This window comes from Diabrotica undecimpunctata, chromosome 9 (genome assembly GCF_040954645.1).
Source record: "Diabrotica undecimpunctata isolate CICGRU chromosome 9, icDiaUnde3, whole genome shotgun sequence".
Classification (NCBI taxonomy): domain Eukaryota; kingdom Metazoa; phylum Arthropoda; class Insecta; order Coleoptera; family Chrysomelidae; genus Diabrotica; species Diabrotica undecimpunctata.
Window position 1 is genome coordinate 9,724,314 of NC_092811.1, and position 16,360 is coordinate 9,740,673.

Consider the following 16,360-nt stretch of genomic DNA (forward strand, 5'->3'; position numbering starts at 1 on the left):
ATTAACGAAACATTTTTAAAAAATTTCAATTTAAAAAAAAGTATTCAATAAAACTTTTTACAAAATTATGAAATTTTACATTTCGCCGAAACTTCCATTTCATCCATATTTTTTTAATAACAACAAAAAGCATTCCCGATTTATTTTTGAAATATTTAACAGTACCTTTTAATGAATGGTATATGTGAAAGTTTTTACGCTGTATGGGTACTATTTAATTTTGTTATAAAATAACAACTAGTAGTTACAAAACATAATTTTCACAATGAATGAATATTGGTGAAATTATTACAATATAGTCTTAAACTGATTTATACTTAAGATTTGTACATATTTCAATTAAAAATTTGAATCATAATAATTTTTCTAAAAAGATTAATTTATTAGAAGTTAAAATAATATTATTTTCTTTAAAAAAATTTATAAAACGCAAAAATTTAATCCTATTCTACGACCACGCGGCATCTACATATAAAAATATCTAAAGTTGCATTTATTGCCCCACTCTTTCATATTTTAGAAGCAATAATAGAGTAGAGCTGACATAACCGCTCCTTAGTGGTACCACGTGCGTCCAACCTGAGTAACCTTTTGCCGACTTTCAAAAATAACGTGAAAAATTCTTCTATTCTTTGTTATGAACAAAAGTATTCTTGAGGTATCTTTTTTAATCTGATATCTCATGACAAGTGACAATTCATCAGTAAGACATACAACACTAACAAGTGACATGACATGAGTCAGACATACAACATCATGGTACAATGAATACACAAGGTATGATATTGCGCATGACATTTGACAGCTGGCCCAGGAGTGTGACGTAGTTAAGACCGCTCGAACCCATTATTACAGCTTAACGTACACATTAATTTTAAAATTATGTCAAAAAATGATCTAATTTTTTTTTTAAATGTTTTGTTTTGGTTATAATTGAATAAAAAATATATTTTCAGTAGCGTAAAACCTTTACTTTTCCTAGGGATTCAGGCGAAATATTTATTTTTGTTTTCATACATATACTAATAATATAAGCACTCTTTTTGTATGCAAATCCGTTGAAATTTAAAAATTTTCTGCAGAGGAAATACTGTGAATAGGTAAATAGTAGTAGATTTGCTTATTCTGATTCACTGTCACTCACTTCCAAGCAGTTTTTAGATGAGTTATAATGAAATTCAGTAAAATAAAAAATATACACATTACTATAACCTATCGATTATTATATGCAAAATTTACTTATATGAAAATAAGACACAAATTAGTTCAAACGCAAAACACAATAAATATCGACTTCAGACGACTTAACACCGGCAAGACAGAAAGCCTGTATAAAAACAAAAGTCAACAATAATATTGGTTATCAATGGTGACTATTGCAAATTGCAAGTTATGAAATAATAAATATATTTTAAAGTAACTCAATACTGACTGAGTCATCTATTTTATAATAGAAAAATAATTTAGATATATGCTTACATATTGTCTTTATACAAATATCCACTTCGCAAGGGCTTAAAAAATTTGATGGGTAAAATTTAACCGGCGGCCGTATCCCAGACGAGCGCGTAAAAAATTACCAGTAAGGCGCGGCTGTGTCTGAGACTTATGTGTACTTGTGGTGTTTAGTTACTGTTTATTTATACTGTATAGTATTTTTTTTGTAAAACTGAAAGTTTTTATTTGCCATTGTATATCTGATTTTGTACCTTTTTCAAAGTGCGCTGTGAAATTGCTTGTTGCAATAGTGACAATGAAGATAAAATCTTTAGGTTTCATACATTTCCTAAAGATAGTGTGACCAGAAAACTGTGGATTATATCTTGTTGTAGATAGGATAATTTTAATTGTAATACTGCAAGAATTTGTTCTAAACATTTTAAAACTGAAGATTACCAAAGAAATCTACAACAGGAACTTTTAAATTACGTTTCTAAAAAGGGTCTAAAACTCAAACCTGAAGCAATACCTAGTCTTTATTTGCCTAAATCAAAATTGGCTACCCTTTATCCAACCAAAAGAAATATGTACAAAGAGCCGAACATAGAGAGTCCAAAAAGTATGTTGAGCAGCTTCTTACTACTTCTACAGACTGTTTCAAGTTAAGAATTCACAACTGAACAGATAGGCCAGTGCATTTCTTACGGGCGTATGTTGCCAATAGTTCACGGGACTATGCAGGGCCGGCCGAAATAACCCATTCTTTATTTATATTCAAATTTTTATTTATATTTTCCAATGTTAATCAAATTTATTTTAAAAAGATAGGTACGTATCTATTTAATAAGCTTAACGACTACAATTACTTATAAATATGGTTACATTTTCAGGGAAGTGATTTTAAAGATTATTAGAAAAATGTCTTTATTAGTGGTTAAAATATTAGGTTTTACGCAATTGGTTAATTATTATGGCACAGGTAATTCTGACAGCTTAGGTGTCAACTCTCAAAATTATTTATAAAATATTACTTTCACAATAGTTAATAAATAGAAAGCAATAATAATTAAGATATTGTGCTTAAACTTCCATTATCGGGCAAGCCGGGCTAACAGGCCCTAACAGTAAACAATATTGATTACTTTATAATTGACTATTAATAGTTTTCTAATTCTCTTTATGTACTTAGTCATTCCAAACAATAGTGTCATTTGGAAAGCACATTTGGAAAGCAGACAGATTTATGAGTTATAGATAAATGAGCGGTATGTTTTTCAAAATAGTGTAATTAGGTGAAGTGGAGATTATATGTTTGTCTGTATACATAAGCCCAAACTGCCCGATTACGTTTTTAAATTCTTCTGCCCGGACAAGGGTTAAGGCATAACCATCGCGCACTCAAATCTCAAGTGTAAAAAATTATATTGTTAAAATGGATCCAGTTTTGCCGTTTAAAAGTGGTCAAATTTTACATCTGAGTGCTAAAAAAGTGATCTTAAACGTAGTGAGATACCACATTAATTTGCTTCGAGATGAAAGTCAACGTATTGTATTCGACAAAGTATCCGCGATGACAGGAGTGTCAGTTCGTACGATTCAAAAAATCGTACAGGAAGACAAAGAAGGTGAGCTTTCTGAGGTAAAAACAAACAGAAAAAGAACCCGTTGCCGAAACAACTCCAGAGACTATACTTACGATGAAGGTGTTCGTATCGGCGTTCGTCGAACAGTGCATAGTTTTTTTTTGAAAACATTCCTCCTACTTTGAATCGTCTTCTGCCAAAAGTGAACCAAGACGAAAACTTGCCAAATTTTACCCGCAGTACAATGTACAGGTTGTTAAAAGACATGAACTTTGTTTATGCAAAACGTGATAAAAGTGCCGTGCTAATAGAACGTCCTGATATAATTGCATGGAGGCATGGATATTTAAGGGCCATTAAACAATATCGGGCTGAGGGCTATGACATTGTGTATTTGGATGAGTCATGGGTCAATGTGGGGCACTCGGTTTCCAGAGAATGGAAAGACAAAACCGTCACCTCGGCAAGAGATGCGTTCATAAAAGGGCTAAGTACTGGACTAAAGCATCCCACTCAGCGTGGACCACGTTTCATCCTTGTCCATGCCGGAAGTGAAAATGGTTTTGTAAACGGTGCTGAAATGTTTTTCCTTGCAAAAAAAAACAGCGCTGATTATCACGACGAAATGGACGGTCCGTGTTTTGAGAACTGGTTTGAAAACAAACTGTTGCCCAACTTAGTTCGAAAAACGGTTATTGTTATGGACAATGCTCCATATCATAGTGTAAAAACCGAGTTGTTGCCTAACCAATCGTGGAATAAGAATAACATTATGGACTGGTTAAGACAAAAAGACATATTTTTTGAAGAAAATTATCTGAAGTGCGAGCTTTTGGAGGTAGTCGCGCAATTTAAACAAAATTTTGATAATTACAAAATTGAAGAACTTTGTAAACAACAAAATAATGTCAAAGTGCTTCGTTTGCCTCCATACCATTGCGAATTAAATCCAATTGAAATGGTATGGAGCCAAGTAAAAAGGCATGTGGCCGTAAATAACAGCACCTTCAAAGCGAAGGATATGGAGGACCTCATAAAAAAAGCGTTTTCAAATGTTACGTCTGATAACTGGAAAAACTATATTCAACATGTAATGACTCTGGAGAAAAAATTTTGGGAAGTGGACGGTCTAATGGAAGACGTAACTCCCATAGTTATAGATTTATATGATAGTAGTGACAATTCCGATTTGGATATGGACGAAGAATGTACATAGTTTTTGATAATTGTAATATTGTAAATATATAAATGTCAAACTAAAAAACCAAATAATTTGTTACATTTCTATGGTTCTGTTGTATTTTTTTTAAAATATACAGAAGTTTTTATTGTTTTTTTATGTTTTTTACTGACACTAATAATATCTACCACAATACTCACTCAATTTGTTCATTAAACAATTAAGAATATTTTTAAGAGTCTGATGATGACCTAAGCCGAAATTTAATAAATAACTGTTGTGAGAAAAAGACATGTCTTTAATTTTTATTTTTCAAAAAAACAAAAAAAATTTAAAGTTACCTAAGTGAAAAAACGTCTAATGTGCAATATAACATGCAGTTCGGCCCTGCTTTTTCGCTGCAACTCCACTACTCTCGCCTATCTCAGTCTATCGGTAGTTCTGGCATCACCGCTTCCCATAAGGCTCCTTTATGAATTCTTAACTTGACACAGACAGTAGGTCAACGACGTAAGTCTAAATCTCTATTTTTATTAATTATTAGTCATGAAACCTTAAATGGTTCGTTCATATCGATTAGTTAAGTAAGAAACTAGCCTCAGCCTGCTATGCAATTTGCAATAAGAACTGTTTCGGAGGAAATCGATTTAGCATCTTCCAAAATAACATATTTTTCTTTGTTAAATCATGTTATCACTATTAAAATATATGTTATCATTATTATAAACAATAACAAGATAATTTTATGTGTGAATATTACAAAAGATGTCATGTAAAATGTTATGCAATATTGTGTGACCTCACTACACTCATATTCGATGGCCAAATAGCTTATTCGTTCATAAATAAAGTTGACTTTATCATTATTTAGTTTAATTTTGGGTTTAGTTCAGCAGGTATATACGTACAAATTTTGTGTACCTTCACTACCACTTTTTTGTATCTTTTTAAACATCTGAAATATCGAACTCTGGAGTATAAGTTAATTAACCTGTACCTACGTGTAATAAAAGATAATTAAAACTTGTTTTATAAAGGATATCTATGTTAACAAAATAACTGTATCAAAAATCAATAAACTTATATAAACTTCAAAATTTTATTTATGATTAAATATTATAATAACATAATTTTATCATCTCTTTATAATTACTATAATTAAATTAGCCAAATTATATAAAAAAAACTTAAAATTAAAAGTCTTTCCTACACAACTACATTCAAATGTTGCGGGAATAAGCGTTCTTGACTACATCATGCGCGAAAGCGAACCGATTTTGGAACATTATGTATCATACCTTGTGTATTCATTGTACCATGATACAACATATACAACAGCAACATTAACCATTGGATGACGTTCTCCCACCGCAACTGCATACACTGAACAGAAAGCCTCGAAAAGCATAGCTTGAGTAACATATACATTTGAATTTAACGTAACCGTATGGCTGGAGACCAAGAGAGAACAGGCGAGGAGTAGGCTAGTAGGCAGACCACAGAAGAGGTGGGCAGGTGAGCAGTGGACACGAATACAGGCTGAAGAAGAAGTATGGCTGCATTATCCAGTAAAGGTTATTGAAATATTTTTGAATGTACCCGATAAAGGGTTAATATTGTTAGGAAATGTCTTCCCCAAGGATATTACATTTTAGTCACAAAGGAATCTTCCAACTTTTTTCTACTGCAAAAGGCACTGCTAACATAACTTTCTTTCTTCTTCTTCAACTCTCTCAAAACAGTATTCTTGTAGCTTCGATCAAAATCAAACTCCTCTTTTTTGTTTTAATTAAAAACAAACCGTCCTCACCTTTTTTCCTCATTTTTAATTTTTTGGCCATCTACTTTTCCTATCAAAGCTTTTCGTCCACAGCTTAAAACGACCTCTCTAGTACTTTCTACACCTACAGATTGATATTATCTAATAAGTACTCAGAAACTTTTAAATTCGTTCTTTATTTCTATGCATACAGCAATTCAATGAATTTAAATATTTTTTTCTGTAGTCATCCCGAAAATAAAACTTTCGGTATGATTTATTAAATCGAAAGTACCATTTTACACAACTAGTACCGAAAGTAGCTACTTTCGGAACTAATTTTTTCTCTTTCCGGACGATTTTGGGTAGCTAGGTAACGGCTTTGACAATAACATCAACTAGTGATGTAACGAATGTTATTTTTTAAACATTCATATGTCTTCAATTTCTTAAGAAATAAAAATAAAACACCAACATGGTTCACACAACTTTATTCCCACTTCATCTCTTACCGTCTTTATCGTCTGTCATTACACATTGACAACCTTGACAGAACATCAAATTTAAATTAAAAAAAGGCGGTAACAATAAGAAGCCTACAACTAAAAGTTCATAAGTGAAGTTTATTCATATATTCTTTTTAACATATAAAACGGTTACAGAAAAAATATTGTACGTAACACGAACCAAAAGTAATTTTACGAGACGCCCACGGCTCATCCCGGAAATTTCCTACTCCTCTCGCAAAATATCACTTTCGGAACTTGTTACGTAATGTCATCAAATAAATATCGTTCTTTACACTAATTAATATTTTTTTAACAATTAAGTAACTAGTTTTTACTAAATTAAACTCTATTCTACCTTAAATTTACACTCCCGCACTTCCTTCTTATTCCTTTTAATTTACTCGTAATTCAATTTTTTAACGACACTAATTTTTTGAAGATTTATATTTCTTTTTCATTTTTAAATAAACAAGGTGATTGACGATAACTGCATATCTGAATCAAACCGACCGAACTTTTTTTAAATGTGGACAAAATTCCTTTGGTTGTAAAAGGTCTGATCAGACACAATGATGTATGGAGACTCCTTTAAAATATTAAAAATATTTTTTTATTTCGATCTTCATGCCAAGTATGCATTCAATTAATCGTTTAAATAAATCTTTACACCTTTTTTCCAATAAGTATTTTCAAATGTTTGTTCAGATCACGTTGCTAGGAAAATTGCTTAAATGTGTGCAAATGACTTAAGAGAAAACTGATTAAACAAATTTCACAATTAGTAACGATTTTTCTCAAGCGTGTACTTTTTTATGCGTCATCAAATTGCTTTGCTGGGAAAACTGCTTAAGACAAATTTTACACTTGTAAGGCTTTTCCCCAGTATGTACATTTTGATGCTTTGTCAAATTTCCTTGTAGAGAAAACTGCTTAAGACAAATTTCACACTTGTAAGGTTTTTCCCCAGTATGTGTTCGCAAATGCTTTTTCAAATTATTTGATGTAGTAAATGTTTTAAAGCAAATTACACACTTGTAAGGTTTTTCCCCAGTATGTGTTCGCAAATGCATTTTCAAATCCTCGGTTCTAGTAAATGTTTTAAAGCAAATTTCACACTTGTAAGGTTTTTCCCCAGTATGTATTCGCAAATGCTTTTTTAAATCATTTGCTGCAGTAAATGTCCTAAAGCAAATTTCACACTTGTAAGGTTTTTCCCCAGTATGCGTTCGCAAATGAATTTTCAAATTATTTGCTGTAGTAAATGTTTTACAGCAAATTACACACTTGTAAGGTTTTTCCCCAGTATGTGTTCGCAAATGCTTTTTCAAATTATTTGATGTAGTAAATGTTTTAAAGCAAATTACACACTTGTAAGGTTTTTCCCCAGTATGTGTTCGCAAATGCATTTTCAAATCACTGGTTCTAGTAAATGTTTTAAAGCAAATTACACACTTGTAAGGTTTTTCCCCAGTATGTATTCGCAAATGAATTTTCAAATCACTGGCTCTAGTAAACGTTTTAAAGCAAATTTCGCACTTGTTGGGTTTTTCCCCAGTATGCGTTCGCATATGAATTTTCAAATTAATTGCTTTAGTAAATGCCTTATCGCAAATTTCACACTTGTAGGGTTTTTCCCCAGTATGTGTTCGCAAATGCTTTTTCAAAACATTTGCTGCAGTAAATGTCTTAAAGCAAATTTTACACTCGTAAGGTTTTTCCCCAGTATGCGTTCTCAAATGAATTTTCAAAACATCGGCTCTAGTAAATGTTTTAAAGCAAATTTCACACTTGTAAGGTTTTTCCCCAGTATGTGTTCGCAAATGCTTTTTCAAATCACATGCTGCAGTAAATGCCTTAATGCAAATTTCACACTCGTAAGGTTTTTCCCCAGTATGCGTTCGCAAATGAATTTTTAAAACATCGGCTCTAGTAAATGTTTTAAAGCAAATTCCACACTTGTAGGGTTTTTCCCCAGTATGTAATTTTTTATGAGTTGTCAAATTGCTTTTCTGAGAAAACGGCCTAAGACAAATTTCACACTTGTAAAATTCTTGTTGAATCTCAACTTTTACACTTTTGTTTAGTATGGTTTCTTCAGCATGTTGACTTATTTGTTGTTGTTTGTGGTATGAATGTTTAGGTGATGTTTTTTTAGTGTCCAATGTATTCCTGATTTGGGAAAAACCTAAAATATAAAACAAACTATAAATATTTGTTTTTTAGCTACAAGGAACATTTTTTTGCAGAAACTCAATAGGAATAAAAACAAATAAGTCTATAAGAAACAAATATAGTATTAAACAATTTAAACCAAAAAATTTTACTTCTTGCAATTTACTATTTTAAGTTTCAAGCATTTGTTTATGCGCCTAATAATATAAATAAACAATATTGTTATACTCAGTTCGTTGATCCCAGTTAAATTTTGACCAACTGACCACTCCTATTAGTTATGATTATTGTTCCTTTTCAATGATAAGTTTGTAACAAATTACTATGCAGTAATGCAATGGTTAAGTTTATTATTAATTCTTGTAATATGATTAAACTTAGCTTTTAGCTTATATATATATATATATATATATATATATATATATATATATATATATATATATATATATATATATATATATATATATATATATATATATATATATATATATATATATATATATATATATATATATATATATATATATATATATAAGTAGTGTTAATCAACTGATTAGAAAATAAACTTTGAGACTCTTTGGGTAAACACAGTTGAAAGAATAGCTTCCTTTATTATTCCAATATTTGGAGAGTTTTACATCTTTTTTTATTTAATTGTTAACCTGAATCAACCAATGTGGTTGATTTGCAGGTTTGAAAACTCTAACCTCTAAAATCTTCTTCTTTCCTTGATAGTTAAAGTTGAATGAAGATTTTAGTGGTCGTTGTCTTTATTAGGTGTCTGAACCTGTATTTGATTAGAATCTCAAGTTGGAGCTATTTAAAAATTGAAATTGTTAGAGTGATTGAAGATCACTTTAACTAGAGTTTGATAATTAGATCTTGGTTAATTTCAAGACCTAGTTATTATGTAAAGGTTGAAGAGTAGTATCGGATGATGTCGTATTTAACATTTTTTTAAAAAAGAAAATTTGATTATTGTAATTGAATGTTTAGTATGATTTTTTACTTAAGAGTCTATTGTTAAACTATGTGATAATATGGTAATGTAATAATCTTATTCTAAAAAGGAATCTGTTGAATTATTGAATTTCATATGTTGTTTGTCAACTGTTTTTTTATTTATGTTGTTCTCTGTTTGTGCTATACAAGCCATTTCTAGGAAAAGACGTTTTTTATAATTGGTTTCCCTTTCTAGAACTTCTACTGACTCAAAGTCCATCTGGTGTCCTTCATTTACTACATGAAGCGCTAATGAGCAACGGTCATGATGTAATCAGCAGTCGCTTTTATGTGAAATTATGCGATTTTTTAAATGCCTTTCTGTGTGACCTATGTGTTTTTTATTGCAGTTTTTTTGCATGGAATGCTGTAGACTACATGTGACATTTGCTCCTTAGGTGTTTTGTCTTTTGTTTTTGTGTGAAGGCTCTTTATTGAAAATACCGTTTTATTTGCAATTTTGAAATTATGAAAAGAATTTAGTACCCTTGCTAGTCTTACTTAAATTTAATAAATCACAAAGCAGATACGAATGAGCTAAGCAGCATCTACAGCAATATTCTGCAATTCATTTATGTCAATATTAATTTACGGTATACCTGCTACCTTATTTTATAATATAGAAATTTAAAGAACCTCATCTCGTCCACTATACACTTTTTGTTGTTCTATGTGTATATTAACTTAAAAATTGTCAGTCTAATTGTGAAAGTGTAAAACAAATGTTTGTCTTGTAGTTTTTGTGAACAGTTCTACCTCTGTAAGTAAATATTAATGTAACTTTATCTTAATGTTGTTTATCTCTTTGTTTTAATAAATTTGTAGTGCACTTCTGATGAAGCCAACAATCAGTTGGCGAAATATTAAGTGACTAGAAAATAGAATTGTGTTAATTTCAGACCGATAGAACCTGACATATACTCAAGAATATTATTTTAAATAATATACGGTCGATACCAAAAAATTATATATATATATAATATATATATATATATATATATATATATATATATATATATATATATATATATATATATATATATATATATATAATTTTCATTTTTCTTAGGTTAAGGTCCTATGTACTTTTAAAAAAGCAGATTTGAAGGACCTTTATCTTAAAAAAACTCGGAAGTGAAACAGTTCGCGTGTTAATGTACACATTGTGTTTAGCGCAAAGACATACACACCCCCGGCACAATCCCGGTCCGTTCCAAATCGACCATGACACTATTCATCCGAAAACTAGTGCCACGAGTAGATTCGTGAAGAACCCTTCCTTGCCACCTCCCGGCTTATCCGCCAAGTTTCCTTATCCCATGATTGCATTTGGAGAAGGAAATTATTTAATTCGCGCTACTCAGAAGAATAGGGCGTTTAAAAAGCTCCTCTATTCTCAGCCACTAAAATTCGAATTCGCTGACGTGTATCCTATCCGCAGTATCACACAGCCCAGCGGCGGATTGTGGGATAAATCATCAGCCAGATGTCAATATATGCTTGAAAAGCTTAGGATGCCGGCCGATCTGAAAGTGGAACAGCCGAAAAGAACATTTTTTGGGGGTACCGAAGTACCATTTTTTGTTTTTATATATATTTTTGTATTTAAAAGTTTAATTCTTGCAAACAAAAATGCCTTACCAAAAAATAGTTTAATGGATTTTATTTCCGATAAATTAAATTAATGCGCATGTTTTTGGCAGAAGCAAACTTATTTATAATTGTGTCGTAAAATTGTTCGTTGTTAGACAAACTGGAAACAAAATCCTTCTCAATTGAAAGTAAAGACAAAGCTGTCAGTCGATTTTGCGACATAGCGTTTCTTAAATAGTTTTTAATTCTTTTTAAACAAGAAAAATTACGTTCAAGGGCAACTGAACTTGCGGATATAGTAGCAATTAAAACAAATAATTTGTATGCTTCAGAAAATATTATATTATTATATAATATATAATCAAATATATTATTATATGAAAACTGCTTTTCCCCAAGGATACATTTTAGTCTCAAACGAATCTTTCATTTTTTTTCTACTGCAAAAGGCTGCTATATATGCTACTGCTATCATAACTTTCTTTCTTCTTCTTCTTCAACTCTCTCAAAACAGTCTTCTTGTAGTTTCGATTAAAAACAAACTCCTCTTTTTTGTTTTAATTAAAAACAAACCGTCCTCTCCTTTTTTCCCCATTTTTAAATTCTTGGCCATCAATTTTTCATATCAATAGAGAGCACTACCTAAGCTTTTCATCCACAGCTTAAAACGACCTCTCTAGTACTTTCTACGCCCACAGATTGATATTATCTAATAAGTACTCAGAAACTTTTAAATTCCTTCTTTATTTCTATGCATACAGCAATTCAATGAATTTAAATATTTTTTTCTGTAGTCATCCCGCAAATAAAACTTTCGGTATGATTTATTAAATCGAAAGTACCATTTTACTCAACTGGTACCGAAAGTATCTACTTTCGGGACTAATCTTTTCTCTTTCGGGACGATTTTGGGTACCTAGGTAACAGCTTTGACAATAACCTCAACTATAGTAGAAACCCTCAATTCAGAAGAGTGATATCATAGTTTAAAAGCGGAATATCCTCAAATTTAAATGTACACAGCGGCTCTCGAAAACTGCCTGTTTTCTCGATTGCAATTTGCGTTTCCTCATAAGAAATTACAGAATATATAAAGTAGTATATTTATTTGTGCTTCTCTATAGAAAAACTGACCAGGAGTTGTCGTACAGTGTAGCCAAATCTTGTTCACAAGTAGTAATTATGGTCATACAAAACCTGTATTCTTCCACGCAGCGATTATTACCGTCATAAAAATACAAAAAAACATGATTTTTTCAATAGTAAAAATTAAGCATAAAATTGTAATGAAATAAATTTTATTTATATGTTCCGTTTCGTTACATATTTAAATTTATAAAATAAAAATCGATATTTTAAAACATTATTTTTCAATCGTTTGGCAATGTTGGAATTAGCGAGGAAATTCCGTTTACAATTCGGACGCAGACATGCCATAAAAACTAGTTTTTATTATTTTTTCGCCGGAGGAATGGTTCTTTTACATGGGCGTTTCTATGGGTAATGTATTTTGTGAGTATATTTTATGTGATAAGTTGGTAAACTTATTGTTGTCAATACTGTTTTAACAATAATGTATTGTAGTATTGATAAAACGTGTTATTGATAATAAGAGTGTTATATTTTGTCGTTTTATAGTAAATTTTTAGTTATATTCTTATACAGAATTGTTGAAATTATTGTATATATAGTATATACACAGATTATTGAAATACAATGGACGAAAAACCGAGTTGTTCCAAGAGAAGACAGCAAAATTCTGATGTTGATTCCAAAAATGAAAAGCCGCAAAAGAGACGGAAAATGTTAACGTCCGAGGGAAGGTAATGATACGAAACGTTTATGAAGGAATTGTCGGCAGAAAAATGGAATTAAATGTTAGCCAAGCGATCGACATTTGTAGCAGTTTAACAAAAGTATCCGTTAGCTGTATTTATCCTGTACTTAAAAATACATCGGAAAATAAAAAGCAAGAAAAAGGTAAAACTAGAGGTAGGAAAAGCATTGTTTTCGATGACGAGACAAGGAATATTATACGTCGAAAAATTCATTCATTTTATTTTCGAAGTGAAATTCCAACACTGAAAAAAATTTCTCAAGAGCTCAAAAACGATGACTCTTTACCCAAGATATCTCATAGGGTCTTAATCAGAACCATGCGCGAAATGAACTTTCGATATGTAAAACGCAACAGAAAAAGTATGCTATTACAAAAAAATGAAATTATTCTGTGGAGAAGAAAATATTTAGAAGAAATACGAAAAATTCGCAGCACTGGATGCAAAATATATTATTTGGATGAAACCTGGATTAACGAAGGTCATACAGTTGGAAAAGTTTGGCAACATTTAAATGTCAAAAGTAAACGCGAAGCATTTATAGAAGGCTGGTCTACAGGATTAAAAGCTCCATCAGGAAAGGGACGGCGTTTAATTATCACCCATATAGGAAGTGATACAGGGTTCTTTGATGATGGTTTGCTTCAATTTAAGTCACAAAAAAGAGGTGATTATCATAAACAAATGACTTCCGAAGTATTTGAGCGCTGGTTTAAGAGAATCTTACCAAAATTGGAATCTGGGTCTGTGGTTGTTATGGACAATGCGCCATATCATAGCCGCAGACTAGAACAATTACCGACGACGGCATGGCGGAAAGGGAGAATTCAAGAATGGCTTCGGCATGGCGGAAAGGGAGAATTCAAGAATGGCTTACAGAAAAGGGGATTGCATACGAAGAATCAATGCTCAAAATTCAACTACATGACATTGTACGGTTAAGGAAAAGTGAATATCTTAAATATGTTGAGGATGAAACTGCAAAAGATTATGGTGTCAAAGTTCTACGTCTACCACCTTATCATTGCGAACTTAATCCCATTGAACTTATCTGGGCGCAAGTGAAAGGAAAAGTAGCACGCAATAACAAAACGCTCAAATTAAACGAAGTTAAGGAACTTTTGATTCAAGCAGTCCTCCATGTAACTCCAGAGAAATGGGCTAAATGTATAGGCCACATAATTAAAGAAGAATATCGTATGTGGGAACTTGACACTCATGTCAAAGTTTTACTAGAGCCAATTATAATTACACCAGGTGAAGATAATGACAGCGATAGCAGCACTGCATCTTCAGATTTAGACAGCGAATAATATTTTCTAATAGTTTAGTAAGCATCAGCATAAAAAAACCAAAAACAAAAAAAAACGAGAACATAGTAAGTGTGTATAGTGTTTGTGTTTAAATAGAATAGTACAATGTTTTGTTACATCCAAAATTATTTTTATTTTGTTTTTATAGAATTTTATTTTATTTTATAGGATTTTATTTTGTTTTATACTGTTTAAGTGTTTTGTTTATTTTATTTAATGGGACAGTATGGCTCTTGGCGAACACCCATTTAAAAAGTGACGCGCCACAAGACATACCTCTCGGGTGGTGGGGAAACTGTCTTAAAATTTGTTTTAAAAAAAATTCATTGTGTAACTCTTTAAGGACGGGTCACGTCAAAAGACGTTTTAGCGTAACTTCCGCGACAACCTGGTGGCATCAGTAAGCTTTCTGCAAAATTACTTGTTTTTTATAGCTTTTTGTTTGTGTCATTCTGTATTTTTAGGAGACTGTATGGAATAAGCCACATAATATTTATTTATAGGTTTAATTTACTGATTTTTCGATCTCTATATAAAGAGATCGTTTTCAAATATACAAGTGATAGTAATATTTATTTTTCTATGTCTTTTTGCTTGCCGTTCTGTATATTTAGAAATAATGGTGGGAATAAGTAACAATATATTTAATTGAAATGTTTAATTTACTGACGTTTCGATGTCTATATAAAGAGATCGTTTTCAAATATACAAATGATAGCAATATTTATTTTTCTGTGGCTTTTTGCTTATGGCATTCCGTATTTTTAGGGAGAATGTTGGAAATAAGCCACAATACATCTATTTACATGTTTATTTTACTGAAGTTTCGATCTCTAGTACAGAGATCGTTTTTAAAGTTAAGAAAAAAAAAAGAAAATAATATAAGAATATATAAATATATAATAATAAACAAATAAAATAAAAATAACTATAATTTGTATCTTTGAAAACGGTCTTTGGATATAGAGATGGAAACTTCAGTAAAAACCTGCAGATAAATATATTGTGGCCTATTTTGAACAATAATATTTAAACAATATAATATAATTAACGTTGAAATAAAAGTGAGTGTACGCCACTGGATTTTCATACGTCTTTCCCCACTTCTACGCCTTCAAACGATGACTCACTCTCCCAAATAGTGAAATTAGAGTTTAGTGATGTAACGAATGTCATTTTTTAAACATTTGCGAATGCGAATATATGCCACCGACATTCGCAAATGCGAATATTCAGTTTTTTTTAATTTGTTTAATTAATTGTAATTGTCTCCGGCACTGCCGGCAGTTTCATTTGCGCGATGTTGTAGTTAGATAAGTTCAGATAAATTTAGTAATTCAGCAATTTTGCAGAAAATATTGCTTACAAACTTAAAGACATCTTGTCGTTTTGGGAAATACCCAAAGAAAAAGTGAAATGTGTACTTCGCGATGCAGGTGCTAACATGAAAAAAGGTGTTAACTTATTAAATTTTGAACATATTGACTGTACTTCTCACAAGATTCAAAACGTGTTAAAAGCAGGGATGAAGGCTCAAGAATCTGTCGTGGCTGCCATAACAAAATGCAGAAAGATGTCAACTTATTTTCATCATTCGACTGCTGCCCAAGATGGGCTGACCAATATACAAAAAAGGCCTAATCAAAAACCTCTTAAGATTATCCAAGAATGTGCTACTAGGTGGAACAGCACTTTTTATATGTTGGAGCGTATTTTTAAAGTCAAAGAGTCATCTACGCTTCGGTAAATAATAAAATTCCCCAACTGGTTTCTGAAGAAAGGATGATTGTTCCGAAACTTATCAGTTTACTAAGATCATTTGAAGAAATAATCAGAGAGTTAAGTGCTGTCGATGTTTCTATTTCTTCTGTAATTCCCTTAATAGTCACTCTAGAAAAAGTTGTTCATGATCTTGATTCATCTGATGAACACATTGGTGGTACGATTACCGTCATAAAAGACGAGCTCATT